The sequence below is a fragment of the Panthera onca genome, chromosome C2 (assembly GCF_046562875.1).
Source record: "Panthera onca isolate mPanOnc1 chromosome C2, mPanOnc1 haplotype 2, whole genome shotgun sequence".
NCBI lineage: Eukaryota > Metazoa > Chordata > Mammalia > Carnivora > Felidae > Panthera > Panthera onca.
Genome location: NC_138347.1, coordinates 52,252,535 through 52,270,488, shown reverse-complemented (window position 1 = coordinate 52,270,488; position 17,954 = coordinate 52,252,535). Strand labels below are relative to the sequence as shown.

At 36.1% G+C, this 17,954-nt stretch overlaps 1 long non-coding RNA gene across 2 annotated transcripts in view; it reads left to right on the top strand.

The window, feature by feature from the left end:
- The window catches only part of LOC132683772 (uncharacterized), a 330,738-nt gene that overhangs the window by 192,021 nt on the left and 120,763 nt on the right, over positions 1–17,954 (top strand). For both annotated transcript variants that reach the window (XR_013557763.2, XR_009612375.3), the window contains exon 3: positions 8,291–8,510. This is a non-coding gene — a long non-coding RNA (uncharacterized LOC132683772). The remainder of the gene's footprint in view (positions 1–8,290; positions 8,511–17,954) is intronic.

Genomic DNA, 17,954 nt, shown 5'->3' with positions numbered 1-17,954 from the left:
AGAGTCATGATGTGAGCTTGAAATCATTTCAGGAAGAATTATATGGGGCACTTAGAAGAGAAACAGGAGAACATGGATCACTGAGAAGAGAAAGTCTGTCTGGACTAGACACACGGAGTTCTCTAAATCTTCTAGTGGGTTTTCATTAATTGCTGGCCAGGAGGAATTAGAAATTACTGATGATAATAACAAAATCCTTATGACTTAGACTTTGGTTATAATTATGAAAACTGCATCTGTAATGAGTATTCAGTTGTATCCTTAAAGTCTGTAGATAAATTTTCTCCCCAGGTATTGCAGTCAACTGCCATCAGACTCCTTGGATCATGTTGATAACTGCAGTGCCAAGAATGGTCACTATCAGAAACGTAATGCCTTGTTTACAAAAGTAATTGAATATGGGAGATGCATGTTGCAGTGGATTTAGAAATGAGGCTGGTACAAAATGATTCCATTTATCAATGTCAAAGGATTTCTTTATATTCTCATTTAAGTTCTTAGGAAGAAGTTGGTAGATTAGTCTATTTTTTACTTTTTCTTCACTCTGTCTTTTCAGTTTCTTGGTGGTAATGTTGTTTCTATGTTTTAAAAAAAAAGTATGCAATATATGCCTATTCTATCACCCTTATTTGTCTTTTAATTGAAGTTTAGTGAAGTGTCATCAGTGCTTGTCCCCAGACCTTACACCAGAACTTCTTTTTTGATTCCCACGCAGGAATGTTATATACTTATATGTTTGTGAAGGATTTCCTTGTTATGTCTTTGCACATTTTTAAATCAAATTGTCATGTTTTAGAAATGTTTATTCTCATAACTTCAATGTTATTCTTTACCACTTTTACTGTAATCTGCACATCTATGACATTTTAAAACTGGAAACAGTGCAGACATTTTTCTGTGTTAATTGTTCTACCCGCTTTCACACTGACCTCTCTAATTATTGTAATTTTTTCAGTAAATTTTTCTGTGTTGTCCCCACATATTTTTTTTGGCAAATAATTTACATGGTATTTACACACTTTATTTATTTTAACATTTTTAATTACACAGGCTAGTGATTATTTCTTAATGCTTATTTATTTATTTGAGAGAGTGAGAACAAGTGGGGGAAGGGCAGAGAGAGAGAGAAGAAGAGAGAGAATCCCAACAAGGCTTGTGGCTCAATCCCATGAACTGTGAGATCATGACCTGAGCCAAATCAACGGTTGGCTTCTTAACCAACTGAGCCATCCAGGTACCCCCAGAAATACTATAAACAAGGGCAGAGATATTGTGAACTCTTGCCCCATTTTTTTAATCTTAAGGGAAATTTGGGGGAAATGATATTTTATTTTAGGCAGTTTACTTTTATGACATTTTCACCTATTACTTTTAATGGTAATATCTGCTGAATTTATTAGATAAATGTGGGGCATATATTGGAACAATTAAGTGTTTGGGTCTTAGATTAGTAATTATATTAATAGACTAACAAACAATGAAACATTGTGGAATTCCTGGAATAAATCCTTTTTGGCCATGACACTTCAGAATATTGTGTAGTTTAAGTGAGTTCAGTTCATTCTTGCTCATAGTTACAAGGTGCTCGATATGCCACACTGTCTGATCAGCTCTATCTGGTCCCTGAACCCTAATATTTGGTACTGAATTATTATCATGAACTTGGTTGCTAATGATAAACTATTTGGTATTCTGCAGAGGTATAGCCAGGTTATCTCTGATGAGGGAGATTCTCAGCTCTACGTTTCTATGGAGGCGTCTTTCCTGCCATTGGAGCTATTTTCATCATTAGTGTACTGAGCCTGCGCTGGTGTGGCTGGAGCAGAGAGTTAGCTTACCTTGCTGACTTGGTTATTAAGAGCTCCACTCATTCAGGTGGCTTCTCAGCGATCAGTCATCTGGGACACAGGAGCTACCTTATTCGTGAGTGGTGAAGAATGATTTTCCAAAAGGCTTGGGACAGGGGAGGAGCAAGACTGAAGGATGGGTGAGATGGAAATTTGAAAAAGATATTGATTGCTGAACTTTCACAACCTAGGATGTGAAAATATTTTAAAATATGCCTTTCTCTTAGATTAATGTGTTTTAAAAGCATAGCTAATTTATGTTTCACCTCTTCCCTTCATTAGTATATGCACGTGTGTATAGTTTATATATATAGCTGCATAATTTGTTCCCAATAGTTCTTTGTTCACGTCCTGCAGGATTTTTATGTAAAACTCTTACTAATCTTCATTTATATAAAATCTATGCTTTGTACTTTGTTTCTTTTTCTTCCCAGAGTTATCTAAAAGCGTTAATAAATTCCTGAGTGGAAAATTGATTTTTGACTAAATGTTACTTGTAAATTTCTAATGTTATTGCATTATGTTCAAAGAATGTGGCATATTTTTTTTCTGCTATATGGAATTTATTGAAGTTTTGGCTGTTCCATAGGACTGTGAAAAGTGTATGTATAGGCAAATACATTTAATTGTGCTATCCAAATTATCTGTAGTTTTAATTTTTTAATCTCCTTCGTTTTATTAAATGCTGGGTTTTTAGAGATGTGTATTAAAATCTCACATCGTGTGTCATTTTAAAATTTTATTTTAGCAGTTTTGCATCCATTATTGCAAATTATATTGATGAACATTGAATTTTGACAAAATTTTGTAAATATTTTGCTTTACGTATCCTATTTAAACTTTTCTGCCTTAATTCCACTTCATCTGGTATTAGCAGTGTTGTACTTAATTTCTGTTAGCTGGAATTGATCTGTTAAATGTCTTGTATCTCTTTTTTGTTTTAAAACTTTCTTTGTCATTTTTTTCCCCACTGTAAACAGTATACTGATGAATTTTTTTTATAAAAGTTTTTTTAATGTTTTATTTATTTTTGAGAGAGAGAGAGAGACAGAGTGTGAGCAGGGGAGGGGCAGAGAGAGAGAGGGAGACACAGAATCCGAAGCAAGTTCCAGGCTCCCAGCTGTCAGCACAGAGCTCGATGCGGGGCTTGAACTCACAAACCCTGAGCTGAAGTCGCTTAACCGACTGAGCCACCCAGGCTCTGATGAACTTTTTAAAAAGTGAGCAAAACAAAAGCGCTTTAATCTGAGGATCTCTCAATAGGAAAATATATTTCACTCATATTTTTGTTATGAATGCATTTGGATTTATGTTTGTTGTATTTAAATGACTTAATTTTATATCCTTTATTATTTTCCTTTATTTCCTTCTCTCTTTTTGACTGAACAAGTTTTCTTTGTTTCATATTTTACACTGAGTTTTGAAAATTTTTAATGTATCTGGTGATTGTCTATAAAATATTATATATTTATTTGTAATAAGCAGCTGCTTTTAGACTAGGACTTCAGTAAGATTTAAATGTTTATTGAGCAACTATCATGAACTGGTCACTGTATTTGGTGCTTTCATGTAGCTTGGTACTGCTGGTAGAATGTGAGGAAATTTTAGTGATAATTCTGATATTTAGAATTTTAATAATTCAAGCTTCAATATTTATTAAAAGTATAGCAAGAACATAAAAATCATAATTTCGTGTATATTTTCGTGTAAAATGAGGTTTAAGTAAATAAAAATAAGTTGATCTGAAACAATTAAAAAGGAGCGCCTGGGTGGCCCAGTTGGTTAAGTGTCAGACTTTTGATATTGTCTCAGGTTATGATCTCCCAGTCATGAGATGGAGGCCTGTGTTGAGCCCTGCATCCCTGACTGGGATTCTCTCTCTCTCAATCTCTCTCTCTCTCTCTCTCTCTCCCTCTCTCTCCCCTTCCCCCAATCTCTAAATAAGCAAATAAATAAATAAATGAATAATTTTTTTAAAATGATTGAAAATATTGAGCAACAAATAAAAGAGTTATAGCACTACAACAGAAGTCTTGAAGGTAAATACAGATATCAATGATATATCTTTGCAGTGATATATTGTATTCTGGAGATAAGAAAATTGGTGCTTAGTGGCCACTATCTGCCAGGTTCTGATCAAAGCATTGGAGAACAAAAGGGAGAGAAATCTTTGCCTTCATGGAGCCTACCTCCTAGTGGGGGAAGACAGCACACAATAAGCATCGTGAATCGGTAAATTATTTAGTAATATGGCTCACTGGAAGGTGAAACAGGCTGTGGAGACAAGAAATGAAGCAGATGCTGGGAAGTGGGGCGGTTGTAAACTTTTCTTAACAGTTTATGTTCAATGACTTTAAAACTTTGAAAACAGTTGTATGGAAAGTACACATATGCTTTACCCAGACCTAGAGTCCTCAATTGTTAAATCTTTCTCTGTCTCAGTGTTCTCTCCTGCAAAGTACTTCCGATTCTTAAGTATGTTCAGGAACCAGTGGCTCTGTTTAGGGTCAAAGATCTTGTAAGTAAGTGAAAAAAGCGGCAACAGCACACACAAGCCAGCTGAGACAACAGCTCCCTGGAACCAAGGCAAGCTTGCCCAAGGGAGGAAATCCTTCTCATATTTTCCGCTGTCGTGAAAACCCAAACTGGAAAACCTGGCCAGCTGGTGATCCAAGCTTTTTCAAAACCAATTTAAGATTCTTCGATTCTTCTATTCTTAATAAAGTCTATTAAGAATATTCTTAATATTCTATTAAGAATCTATTAGGATTACTTTAATTTCTTTTGTATAAGCTTTAGGTAGAACTCACTTGAGAAAAGGAGGTATTCAATTAGTATTTGTTAACTGAATGCCTAAATTATAGGAATAATTAATCTTTTACTTTTTTGCTTCTTTACATAAGATATTGTATTAGAAAGGTCCCCCCCTCCATTTATATTCTCCAAGTAAAATGAAATACAAAGATATTTAGTACTCCTTAAGTTTTGTGGGCATATATGTAGTATCAAAAGCTAATACATTATTGTCCCTCACCGCTCCTAAAAAAAAAAAATCATGATCAAGACTCTTTCTTGACCTCACTCTAGTCAGGCTCCTCTGAGCCCTCTTTTTAACAAGGCCTCAATTTGCATTTTTCCTTGGTCCACTTCTTCCAGTTTTAGCAAGAATCCTGCTAAGACAGTTTAGTGAAAATCCCACACCCTTGGAATATGATCACCCTGGCTGTCTTCAGAAGGAATCCTATTAGGTGATTCTAGAAAAACACTTTCCTATCTCTTAATGATTTTCCATCCACTGACCTTTCACCCTGCTCTTTGGCTATAAATCCCTACTTTTCCTTATGGTATTTGGAGTTGAGCTCAATCTCTCTCTCCAATGTAAAACTTCATTGCAGTGGTGCCCCTGAATAAAGCCTGCCTTACTACTTTTTAACAAGTGCCATGAATATTTTTTTCTTTAACAGGAGCCAAGAAAATATGGAAACCGTGGTGTATCATGTCTCCATCTTGGTGACAATACTCATCTTCAGCATTTTGAGGACCCTGAGGAATCCTGAAGTTAATATTTAACCTAGAATTTCCAAAGTTTATTTGATCATTATGTCCTTTTGAAACGGAATAGATATATTTAATTTTTAATTCTTTTCAGTGTAGGGAGCTGTGTTGGTAGTAGAACTATAGTGCTGGAATCTTCGGGATCAACGTTACCTGGGCATCTGTTTGCAGGATGGAGTCTTGGGCTCCAACTCACACTTTCAGAATCAGAATCAGCATTTTAATAAGATTCTCTGGTGATTTATATGCACACTGAATTTAAAAAATAGTTATAAAATATAGTAAGGAATAGTAGAGATACATGAAGGACAATATGATCTTAAAACTCGCAGGAAGAATAATAGTTTGATCTCATAATTTTCAGTATAATAATGACCTATGGAATGATATACACTTTATTATATGTGATTCTATAATAATATTTTATTAATGCGATAACTTGTTTTTTCTGACATGCTTTTCTAAACTTTATTTATTAGGTCATCAGACTTATACTCTTAACACCTTCATTTTTAATCTATATAAATGAAAGTAACATCAGTTACCAATAATTCTCAAATAATTTTTGATAATTTTTATTTTTGAGAAAATCTTTTTCCTGATGATAACTGTTACTGGAGCTAGAATAACTTTCTAATAATTCTTTCAAAATAAAATTTTAGTGTATCTAGAGCTGATGATTCTTGAGGAATAATTTTTCTAAAAATACTTAACTAGGGCACCTGGGTGGCTCAGTCAGTTAAGCGTCCAACTCTTGACTTTGGGTCAGGTCATGATCTCATGGTTTGTGAGGCTGGAGCGGAGCCTGCTTGGGATTCTCTGTCTCTCTGCCTCTCCCCTGCTAGTGCTCTCTCTCTCTCTCTCTTTCTCAAAATAAGTAACCTTAAAAAAAAAAAGTAAAAATATTTAACTCCTCAGATGAATCAATTTTATGTAAGTCTAAATTTAATTTTAAATGCAAATTTGTACAGTGGCATTTTAATGCCTTTTTGGCATTTTCTGTAACTTGTAGACATTATACAAAAAAACAAAAGTGACTCTATGATTTGTTTATAATTCAAAATGTCTGTTAATTGTTTCTAACGCTATGTCTTCAATTACAAGAAACATTAATTTAAAATTTATCTTCTTTGTAAATAATTGGTTCATTCGATGCTTCATATGAAAATAGTGTTCTTTTACGTCAAAAGTGACAATCTTTAAATTCGTTTTCTATTTCTGTTTGTGGATATTTGTTTTGCAATGTAGTAGTTTTCAAAATGAGAGTCTAAACTCTTTGAAGAGTTCTATTAGCTCTCAGATATTCTTTATTGTAATGTTTGTGCACACACTTTTATTTTGTTGTAATTTAATGACACAGTCACTGCCTGAGCTCCAGCAGAATATGTGTGCAGGTGTGGAAGGGAAGGGCTGTGGGAATGCCTGCGTTAGCTGGTGTTCCATCACTGATGTCCCCGCTGCTGCAGCAGCTGCCTTTGCTGCTACCCTTGCCAGCAGTCTGGCTCCAGGGCCCGGTCCCAGCCTCCCCATGGGGGTCTGTGATGCCAGGAGCTGGCCTGGACATACACACCACGTGGCCAGGTCCCCTGCTTGGACTGCCTGCTGCCCCGTGCTCTCTGGCCTGAGCTTGTGTGTGCACTCAACACATCTCCTCTGCTTACGTGCATGCTCCATTTGTCCCATTGGACTTCCTTTGCAACACACAAGTTCAAAATTAAAAGTATGAATAATTTCAAGACCACAAAAGCAGAGTTTTAAACCAAATGTAGGACTCTTGAATGACTACACAGCTTCCACATTCTGTTGCTGGCTCTGTCTCTATGTATGGAATTTATGTTATTTTTATGTTATGTTATGTTTCCGTGTACTGAAATCGTTGAATCTTAATCTGAAGCCTCAGAGAATGCCTAGATCTCAGAGTTAAAGTTGAGAATCTATAGTATTCAAATTTCTCTCTAGAAAGCAAGTAAATACTATTTTTCAGTTTTGCTTGGCTTCCTTTTACCCTCTTTTCAACGGTTAACTCGGGTGTGATTTGTAGGCAATAAATACACAAGCATCCCTGGTCATGTGAAAATCATACTTGTTGATTTATAAATGGTGATGCTTTCAGGAACTTATAGTTGGTGGCTATTTGTGACAATCATTCATTTCTGAGAATTTGGTGACTGTATCTTTTTTAAAATTAATCTTGGAATTTTTACTAAAAGATAGCATTAAACAAGTCATCTATTTTAAACTTAAGACAGTGAATACAGTTGTTAAAAGAGTTAAAGTTCTTCCAAATCAGAGGGACAGTTGTTTGACAGAAACTACTTCCACTTAAGACCCTAGTGTTTAGACACAGATATCTACACATTCATGTCTAAATAAACTGAAAAATAGGGTTAAATAGGTATTGCATCTCATGGTAATTTGATTTTAAATTGTAATTACATATATAAGTAAATGAATAAAATACACTAATGTATCATTTGTGATATAATAGTGGATGGATGTTTGTTGTGTTAGGTATGAATACTTGGGAAAGATTGGCCACAGACATTGTGACATAACATTTTTTAATTAAATGTACCTGAATTGATTAGCTACTATTGTTCAGTACATGAAAAGATAAATGACACATGGCTTCTGTTTTAGAAGAGCTTAAAACTCAGGGGGAAAAAAAGAGACTTGATTAAAAAGGATCATAAATTTACTATAAAGAACTGAGCATTTGCTGAAACCCCGCAAAATTTTACAACCAATAAATCACCTGTGATCTACTTTTTCTCCACCTTACTTTTATACTGCTCCCTGAATGCTAACGAATACAGGGTCCTAGACTTATCTTATGAAAAATCATGACAACTAATGAGATTCACATCAGTGTCTTCTCCGTTCCATAGATGCAGAAATGGTGTCCTCTGAGAGATTTAAAAAACATCCTCAGGTAATATCAGCAAGTAAGTTGCATAATTGAGAAATGAATTCAAAACCAATCTGTTTGACTCCAAAGCCTTGTCCACCATGCTGAGCCTTTTTCATGGTGTTTTCTTTGGCATATCACACTCTGAAGATTGAGTCTAGAGCAGATTTTCTCGGCTGTGCCCCAGAGGACTTTTCCGGGTAAGTATTGTAAGGGGAGGGGTCGATGGCAACAAATGGGGGAATGAGAGGGATTTGTGGTCAGATATTTGGCTGCATTCTCCTCCTCCCATTGAAAATTCATAAAATGTATTAGCATGTTCGATGATCTAAGACACCTTACAATACGAGAAGTAAATCAGTTGTGTTTCCTCAGCACTTATACCAAAAAATTGTAAGGAAACAGATGATCATATCCTTGTATAGGAATGACACATATAATTTTGAAGCATCCTATGTTTCTGTATGCCTTGCTCATTTCCAGCTAAACTGTAAAAATACATACATCTGGTAAATTGTGTTTAACTGCAACAATATTTCTTGCATTTATTTGATTGTGTATTCTTCCTTTCCCTAATACCAATTAACATATCATGGAAATATTATTTAATCAAATAGGTTTTGGGGGAAAATAATGTGGAGATATGGTCCAGAGAGAAGATATTTAGGTATTTAGGAGCATTAACCACAACATTATAGACATCTAAATCACTGTCTCATAAGAAAGGCCCAGTTTGTTTGTTTGCTTTCTTGTTGTTATTACTGTGAGGAGAAATGTCTCCTAATTTATAAATAAATTAATGAAAATTACATTTATCTAAAAAGTCATGATATAAATTTGGAAGAGGAATATTTTTATAGAAGATGCCTTTGATTAACTGATCTGTGACACTGTTTGAGTAGTGGGGTAGAATAGTAGAACAATAATACGATGTGTGGGGACATTGTGCTGTGTGTTGGAGATGTGACCTGAGGGGGAAAAGGGTTCAAATTGATTTTTTTTCTTTTAAAGAGATGCAGAAATCCTTTTTTAAAAAATTCTTTTTAAAATCCTTTTTTCAATGTTTATTTATTATTTATTTATTTTTTGAGAGGGAGAGAGAGAGCAAGCAGGGAAGGGGCAGAGAGAGAGGGAGACACAGAATCAGAAGTAGGCTCCAGGCTCTGAGCTGCCAGCATAGAGCCCTTTGCAGGGCTCAAACTCATAGACCGTGAGATCATGACCTGAGCTGTAGTCAGCTGCCCAACCGACTGAGCCACCCAGGCGCCCCAAATTGATTTTTTTTAAAAAGAAGAAAACAAAGAAAGAAAGCAAATACTAGGTTTAAATCTTAAAGATCTTCAATCTAAAAAAAAAAAAAAAAAGTACCAATGGGCAATTAAAAGATTCAGTGAAGACAATAAGTAAAAAATAAAAAAAAAAAATACACCTTAATTTTGTAAAAAATATACAAAATGGTAAGAGAATATTAATTGTTTTAATTCACAAGTTTATTTTTTGTAGGCTTGTATTTTTAAAACTACCTTTAAAAACTCAAAAATGTTTCTGAATGTGGGGAAAATAAGTATTTAATAGTTGGTATGCCTGCTATATTCCTTCACTTTGCTTGTGTTCCTGACTACTTATCTCATTAATCAATTTAAGCTAGTCATTTCTTTTGAAAACTCATGACACCAAAATGGTATGTTTCTCAAACCCAATTGAAAATTAATGCATACAAAAGATGCCCTGTTGTTTCATTTTGACCTGGCAGTCACCTTTCTTAGAAGAAGGATCAACCCAATTGAATCTTAATAAAGTAGGTCTTTCTTAATATCCCTGTGGTTGTCTTCTCAGCTGGGAATCTACCAAGTGAAGATTTGAAGGGCATGTGTAGGGAATGTTCTGAGAACCCCCAGGATTTAGTAAATAATAAATTTAAAAAAGAGCACTTCTTCTTTAGCAAGTAGCTCATGTATTTGCTGGTGAAGTATCATGCTGGGCACCAGGAGAGGATATGATAGGGGCAGCAGGGCTTGAAACATTTCTATTGCTTTGGTGCCCTGCAGCAATCTTTTGAATGGGACAGGTATTTTGAAAATAACACTTGTCTCAAAGCATCCATAGTCTTTGTAGGAGTATTGGCAGCTTGAAAACTTCCTGACTTGGGTTTCATTACTGGAAAAACATCCAAATGAAACTTCTGTTGAGAGCATATAGCCACAACAGGGGTCCTGATGTAGGTCTCTTTATAATAGAAATGAAGGTAGGCTGCATTTTAGATCTCACTAATTTCCCAACATCTGTTTCTTATTCAGTTTTCTGGGATTCTTTTCCATAATGTTAAATGTATATTAACTTTGTAAAATAAGCATGCAAAAGAATATTCCTGTGTGTATTTAATTCGGAAGTAAAAGGCAACATGATGAATGGAGTAAAAAAATTAATTCAAACAATAATTTTATTGTTTTATTGTAAGGGGAAAATTTAGTGATTAAATTTGAACATACATGCCTCCATATATCCATTCAGAAAGTTATTAGCTCTAAATAAATATCTTCTTTAATCTTGAAAAATAACTAAGTATGCCTTTGAATTGCTTTGAATATTTCCTTATTCCCTCATCACAATTCATTACAGACACATACTTAGATAAGAATACTTAGATATTCTTAGTGTTCTAAGAACACTTAACATAATACTTCTCAATGCACGGCTCAAGCATCTCAGGAATAGAATGAATCACTCAGTGTACATTGCTCTTCAGTACTTCTTAAAATACAGAGTTCCTCCTGAGATTTATTAAATCAGAATCTAAATGGGGGTTGTGATCTGGGAACTTTATTCTACAGATTTTCAGCTGGTTTGATGTGAGAGGTTTTGATTATTTCCACCTTATTGTTGAAATAGAAATATTTTTTGTACACTAATTCTGAAGGTTTTTATTTATCTTATTTTTATTTTTATGAAAGGTGTACGCATTAGGCTACTCAAGCTGCCGTAACAAAATACCACAGACTGGGTGGCTTAAACAATGAAAATTTATTTTCACATAGTTCCAGAGGCTGAAAAGTTTAAGAGCAAGGTAGCAGTGGGGTTCAGTTTCCGATAAGGACTCTTCCTGGCTTGCAGACAGCCACCTTTTCACTGTCCTTACAAGGCTTTTTCCTTGGTTCATGCATGAGGAGAGAGAGTGTGAGCTCTCTGATGTCTCTTCTTATAAAGGATACTAATTCTATTGGATAAGGGTCCTACTCATGATCTCATTTGACCTTAATTACTTCATTAGAAACCCCATCTCTAAATACAGTCACACTGGATGTTAAGGCTTTAACATATGAATTTTGGGGAGATGCAAACATACAGTCAATAAAAATGTACAATGTATTTTGTCAACTATTTAGTTTCTTCCATAAAACTGTAAAAATGCAATAGCGAAAAGCATCAGTTCTGTCTATAGAGACAGAACTTGAAGAAAACAGAAGCATTATAAATAGTCCTGTTAAACTTTTCCATCTTAAAACAGAAATTGAATTTATAACCTTTCCAGTTTATATATTGTTACTGTTCTAAATACAAAGGATAAGCAATGAAAAAACTTCTGAAATAATATCAGATTTTAGCCAAACCAAAAGGATGTATATCAACACCCAAATCTTAATCCTAGGTTTGGGTTCAATAGACAGTCATGGTGAGTAGTGGTGGAGGATGTCTTGTAAAGGACACCTGAAATTTGAGAAGGTGGAGAAAAAGCAAAATACATATAGGATCCAAAAGTGGTGTTTCAAGGAAAAGAGCAAAAGTTCACTGCATGATGATTATATAAATGAGAATGAAAGAAACACAGAGTTGGCTACTGGACCAATGCAGATACTTAACCTGTCTAATATTTGAGTCCTGTTACAAAATAGAATTCCATGCTATCTTTTTATTAAATGGATAAGTAATTATCACAACTTAGTGGCTTACAACAACACCCATTTATGATCTCACAATTTCTGTTAAGTCAGGAGTCTGGGCACAGCTTAGTTATATCCTTTGTTCAGAGTTATACAGGTCTGTAATCAAGCTGCCAGCTGGGCTGCGTTCTCATCTGAAGGCATGACTGGAGATACATATGATAGTAAGCTCACTGAGGTTGGCAACAGAATTGATTTCCTTGAGACTGTATGCCTCAGAGACCTGGCTTATTGCTGGCTATTGGTTGTTGACTGTCCTCAGGTCCTGCAGCTCATAGAGGCTTTCCACAAGTTCTTACCACATGGACCTCCTCAACATGGCTGCTTACTTCAGCAAGTAAGCAAGGAGAGACTCTGGCCCTATTCTGCTAAAATAATCTTACATAATATAACATGATTATAGGAATCAAATCTCATGTAACCTAATTAAGGGAGTGACATCTCATCACTGTTGCTATATTTTATTGATGCAAAGCAAGGGATAGATTTTAGTTTCACTCAAGGGGAGGGACTAACACAAGAACATGACTCACTGGGGGTCACCTTTGGGTGTGTCTGCAATGGATGGTAATATTTACCCACATAGCTCTTTGGAGATTAAATATGATTATAGAGAGAGAGTTCCCAGTCCATATTATGTATTACTTATATAGTAGCCATTACTGTATTCCAGCGACATTTCTAGTGAAGAAAAGCTTTTTAGACGCATAACTGATTTTTAATTCTGCCTCATCTCATAGATTCCACCCAGAACAACCAATGAGTATGCTAAGCCCACCTTAACAAGTATCACACTTGTTTCTTATGACTAGTTCATGTTAAGATCTCAGTGTGCACTGACTCAGAAAAAAAAAACTAGGAAGAGGGAAAAATAACAAAGTACTTTCCCTTTCTGCTTCCAAGCTCACCACTTGACACACACTTTGATAATGTATCTATATATCTCTCTCCAACATTCAGGAGAATTATGTTATTCTCTGGATGCTCTGGGACTCACTTAGGCACCTCCTTCATGTCCAGTCTTTTTTGAAAAGAAATCTGTTACTATAAAACAAACTAACAACAAACTTTCTTTTACCACTACACCACTCCTTCCTCCTGAGAACTGGAAAAGCAAATTTCTTAATATGTTAGCTCTCCCAGGAGACAATAGTAGATATAATACTTGCACACAGAAGGAGAGACTGAGTGAGCCTGGAGGCATATCTCTATCCAGTCAAGCCTCCAGATGAAAAGGCAGAGGCAATACAGGATTGCAGCCTTATGAGAATCTGAGAGGGGACCCAGGTAAGCCATACCTGGACAAATGAGAAATAGAAACATGGCTCCTTGTGATAACATTTTAGGCACTATATCTGACTTGTGGGGCAAAATTTTCATCACAGAGATACCTTAATACAACTCTCAAACAATAGAAAACGTCATTCTTCTTTTATTGTTCAATGTAGAGCTTATGTTTCAACATACAAAGCAATTATATAATTTTTAATTGTTCAGTGTATAAGTTGACATTTTTTTTTACAAAAGTAATTTTCTGGGAAAGGAACTCAAAATAATCACTCTTAGAAGAGAAACCAATGGTTTATTACTATCTATACTTTATAAGGCATTTTAAAATATATTCTTCCCATTCTGTAATCATGTATGAAAAATAATTGATTAGCGGTTCTTAAAAGAGTTCTGTGAATTTCTCTTAAGATACTTAAGATGGTCAAATGGCAATTATAAAAACACAAATGCAAATAGGTTTCCTAAATTTAATATATGTTTTCCAGAGAAAATACATTCTATGTATTTTAATCTGTGTCTTATATTCAATGGCCATGAGAATAAACACTCCAAAACTATGTAGGTGGCATTGGTAAGGAGAGGTAGATGTTTTTTTGCTCTACCAAAATGGTCCTTGTATTTAAGGGTTAGGAAAACTGAATTCAAATAGTTTGCAGTGCCCTGTAAATTAAAGATATTGCGGACACAGGTGTTAAATTGAGAGTGTTTATTTCAGCAACTTAGGGACTGGACACGCAAGTGGGTGGGTGAAGCAGCTTTGGCATGTTTAGACACCAATGAGCAGCCCTTGTTCACCTGCCAAAGTTCACCTATCAAGCATGAAGTCTCTCTCATCAGACTGTGTTTCTGTGCATGACAGCCAGTGTTCAGGACCTAAGGGGAAAGGGCTTAGTTGAATGCTTTTTCATTATTTGAATCAGCCTCACTGAACTGACTTGATTACTTGTAAAACTAGAAGTATCAATTTGATGAAGATTAAGGCATTTTCCCACGTTTAGTATACATCGGATTATAAGGGTGAAATGGAATGTGGTAAGCAGTATGGATGGTTAGACAGTGAATGGTACTGTGTATGTAAGCTGGAACTCTTCATGTGACTAACACCTGATAATTTAATTTCCACGAAATAGCAAAAGAGTGATACATAAGCTTCAAACCAAGTCCCGGGACTGGCTACATAATTTTCAGGGAACATTGTGAAATAAACACGTGGTGCCCCTTTTCCAGAAAGTATTAACATTTTCACGATGGCAACAACAGACCATTCAAGCAATCTCAGGGCTCGTCTGAACATGGAGTCCTGTGTGTACCAGTTCTTGTACTGGGAAGCTGACCCTGCAAAGGTCACCCCTTCCCCTCTGCAGTCTCCCTAATGTCAGTAGCAGAGCTGTCCCTAGGGTAGAGTAAATGTGTATCTTCATATCCTTTATAGGGAAGATGGGATCCTAAGAGGCTTGGAAAATGAGACATTGATGTTGCCTTTGAGTGGTACACAAAACACCTGAGCCTCTTCTGCTGGCCCTGGCTGTCTGGTCTGGACCCGCCAGGTCCGCATACACTGTTCTGTATTTTGTTTTCTTCTTTTTACCATTTAACACTTGTTGTAGTCAAAATACACATGGATTTAAACGGTGGCAGGCAAAATGAGTTTTTTTCCCCTTTCTCTGTGTAGTCTTTTATGCATGGCCTTGGACTTTCATGGAAAATTCTCATTGTTCTTTGTTTCTTGGGAGAGGCTACAAAATCATGTCTTTATGAAAAGTTCTAAGGTGTGGTTATCAACACACCAGCTTTGGAGTCAGACTAGCATAGGTTTTATGACAGTTTCTGCCATTTCCCAGTTTTTGATCTTTGGCTAATCATTTTTCTACACTGAGTCTCTTGTTTGCTAGTGTTGATGGCAAGGAAAATACCTATTTCTACATTTAAAAAAATTTAATGTTTATTTTATTTTTGAGAAAGAGATAGAACATGAGCAGGGTAGGGGAAGAGAGAGAGGGAGACACAGAATGTGAAGCAGACTCCAGGCTGTCAGCACAGAGCCTGACAAGGGGCTCAGGTCCAAGAGCTGTAAGATCATGATCTGAGCCAAAATTGGACGCTTAACCAACTGAGCCATCCAGATGCCCCCCCTTTTTTTAATGAATTCTAAATCTTTTTAACCTTTATTCATTTTTGACAGACAGAGAGAGACAGAGTGTGAGTGGGGGAGGGGCAGAGAGAGAGGGAGACACAGAATCTGAAGCAGGCTCCAGGCTGTGAGCTGTCAGCACAGAGCTCAATGTGGGGCTTGAACCCACGGACTGCGAGATCATGCCCTGAGCTGAAGTCGGACACTCAACCAGCTGAGCCACCCAAACACCCCAAAAAATATCTATTTCATAGGGCTGTTGTACACATTAGATGAATAAAACAGAAAGACAAATATCTGGCATATTATAAATATTCAAGAAAATTACTTATTCATCTCTGTATTATTATAATTTCTAATTGTATTTTGTAAAAGATATCAGGTTTTTTTTTTTTTATCTTGATATAAAGAGTGTCAAACTCAGAAGCATAAAACTGGAGAGGACTTCAAAAATTTTCTGGCTTAGTAGCTCTTAAGTTTGTTGGGATCATAGATCCTTTTGAATTCTGATAAAAGGCAATGGCTTCTCTTTCTCCCCAAAAGTTACACATGCATTTAGCATTGTATTTCAGGGGATTCTTTCACTACCTGAAGCTCATCATTGGAACCTATGAAGGCAGGTAAAAATGAGTATTTCAAACCTGATACTAGTTTCCATTTCTCAAACAGTGATGGGATTGAATTCTAAATATCCACCTCCCATTATTGAAAGCAACCCCCTTTATAGACTGTTCTGCTTCATGAATATGGGTCTATATTTTTGTTTTATTTTGTTTTGGTTTTTTTCATAGAAATGCTGAGCAAAGCCTGGAACTTGATGAGAACACCGGATAAAGATGCAATCAATTTCTTTTATGTAAAAGAAATAACTTCACAGACATCCCTTTTCAGGACTCTATTCCTCTGAGAGACCCCTCAGTGCTGTGAAGTTCTTCCTTTTAAGTTGCTACGTCTGATGTGCCACTGTGCATTACCCTGATGATTTCATACTTGGGCAAAGAAATAGAATAGTAGCTCAGGTTTTGGCAAATTTGGCTCTTTATTAGGACCTAGGTGTTGTCACATTGATCCCTATTTTGTTTTTCCTTTTCTAGCTAATTAATTCTATATTCTTTATTACTTCTTTAACTTTTCTTCCTCTCATATTAGGCTTCGGGCCTAGTTTGCAAATAATTTTTTTAGATGTTTATTTATTTTTGAAAGAGAGAAAGAGAGAGAGAGAGAGAGAGAGAGAGAGCAAAAGTGCTAGCAGGGGAGGGGCAAAAAGAGAGGGGGAGAGAGGATCTGAAGCAGGTTCTGTGCTGACAGCAGAGGGCCCAATGTGAGGCTCAAACTCACGGACCGTCAGATCATGGCCTGAGCTGAAATGGACGCTTAACAGACAGCCACTCAGGTGCCCCTGCTGATTATCTAATTTTTACCTGAACCTACATCTGCTTTGACTGTCCAGCGTTTATTCCAGATTCTTTCTTCATCTTTGGCTACTTTCACCTCTACTTATTACACTACAAATTTGTGGCAGCAGCATATGGACACATACTTCCCACAAAGACACAATGAAAGTGAAACTAAAAGACAATAGAAAGGCAGAGCGCCATCATATCTTTTAGGCTTGTAGCCTGATTTTCTTTTTGTTCTCCGCCTGGTTGCCATTTGACCCACCCAGGTTACTTCTCATTCTTAAGCACGTATTCCAGGGTTTATGTTCACTGCCGGGAGAGACATGTAGAGAGTATGTAGAGATTCACTTCCAAAGAATAAACCCAAAGAGAGCTGTCAAATTTCTCTTTATGGATATTTTGGTTCCGAGTCATTTTTATATTTCTGCTAGCTCTAGATCAGGCTGATGTTGAAAAGTAGTCTATCTTGATTGTTTCCACATTTCTTGCAATGATATTGCAAAGCAAAATTGGGGGGGGCGGGAATTGAAGCATCACCTGTCATGTTTAGCCAGGATGAAGTTATATGACATTTAGAGTGCAGGAGCAGAAGAAGTATCTGCCAACCTGGAAGTTTTTAATCCTCATTTCAGAACGTTTACAGAGATGCCACACTAATCCCAGAGTGCCAGTACCCTGTCTGCTGCTGACACACTGTCTGCTCTCCTTCATATTGGATGTGATCAGATGTGAACCTCAAAGACTTTTTGGAAGCTAAGCCTTATTTGAGTCCTGAGTCATTAACTTTCCCCCAGGCTCATCACATTTTGCCTTGTGCACACCCAAGTTTTGTTTAATAGGGTAGTAATTGACATGTGGCAGGTAAGAAACCATGCAGATAGAAAC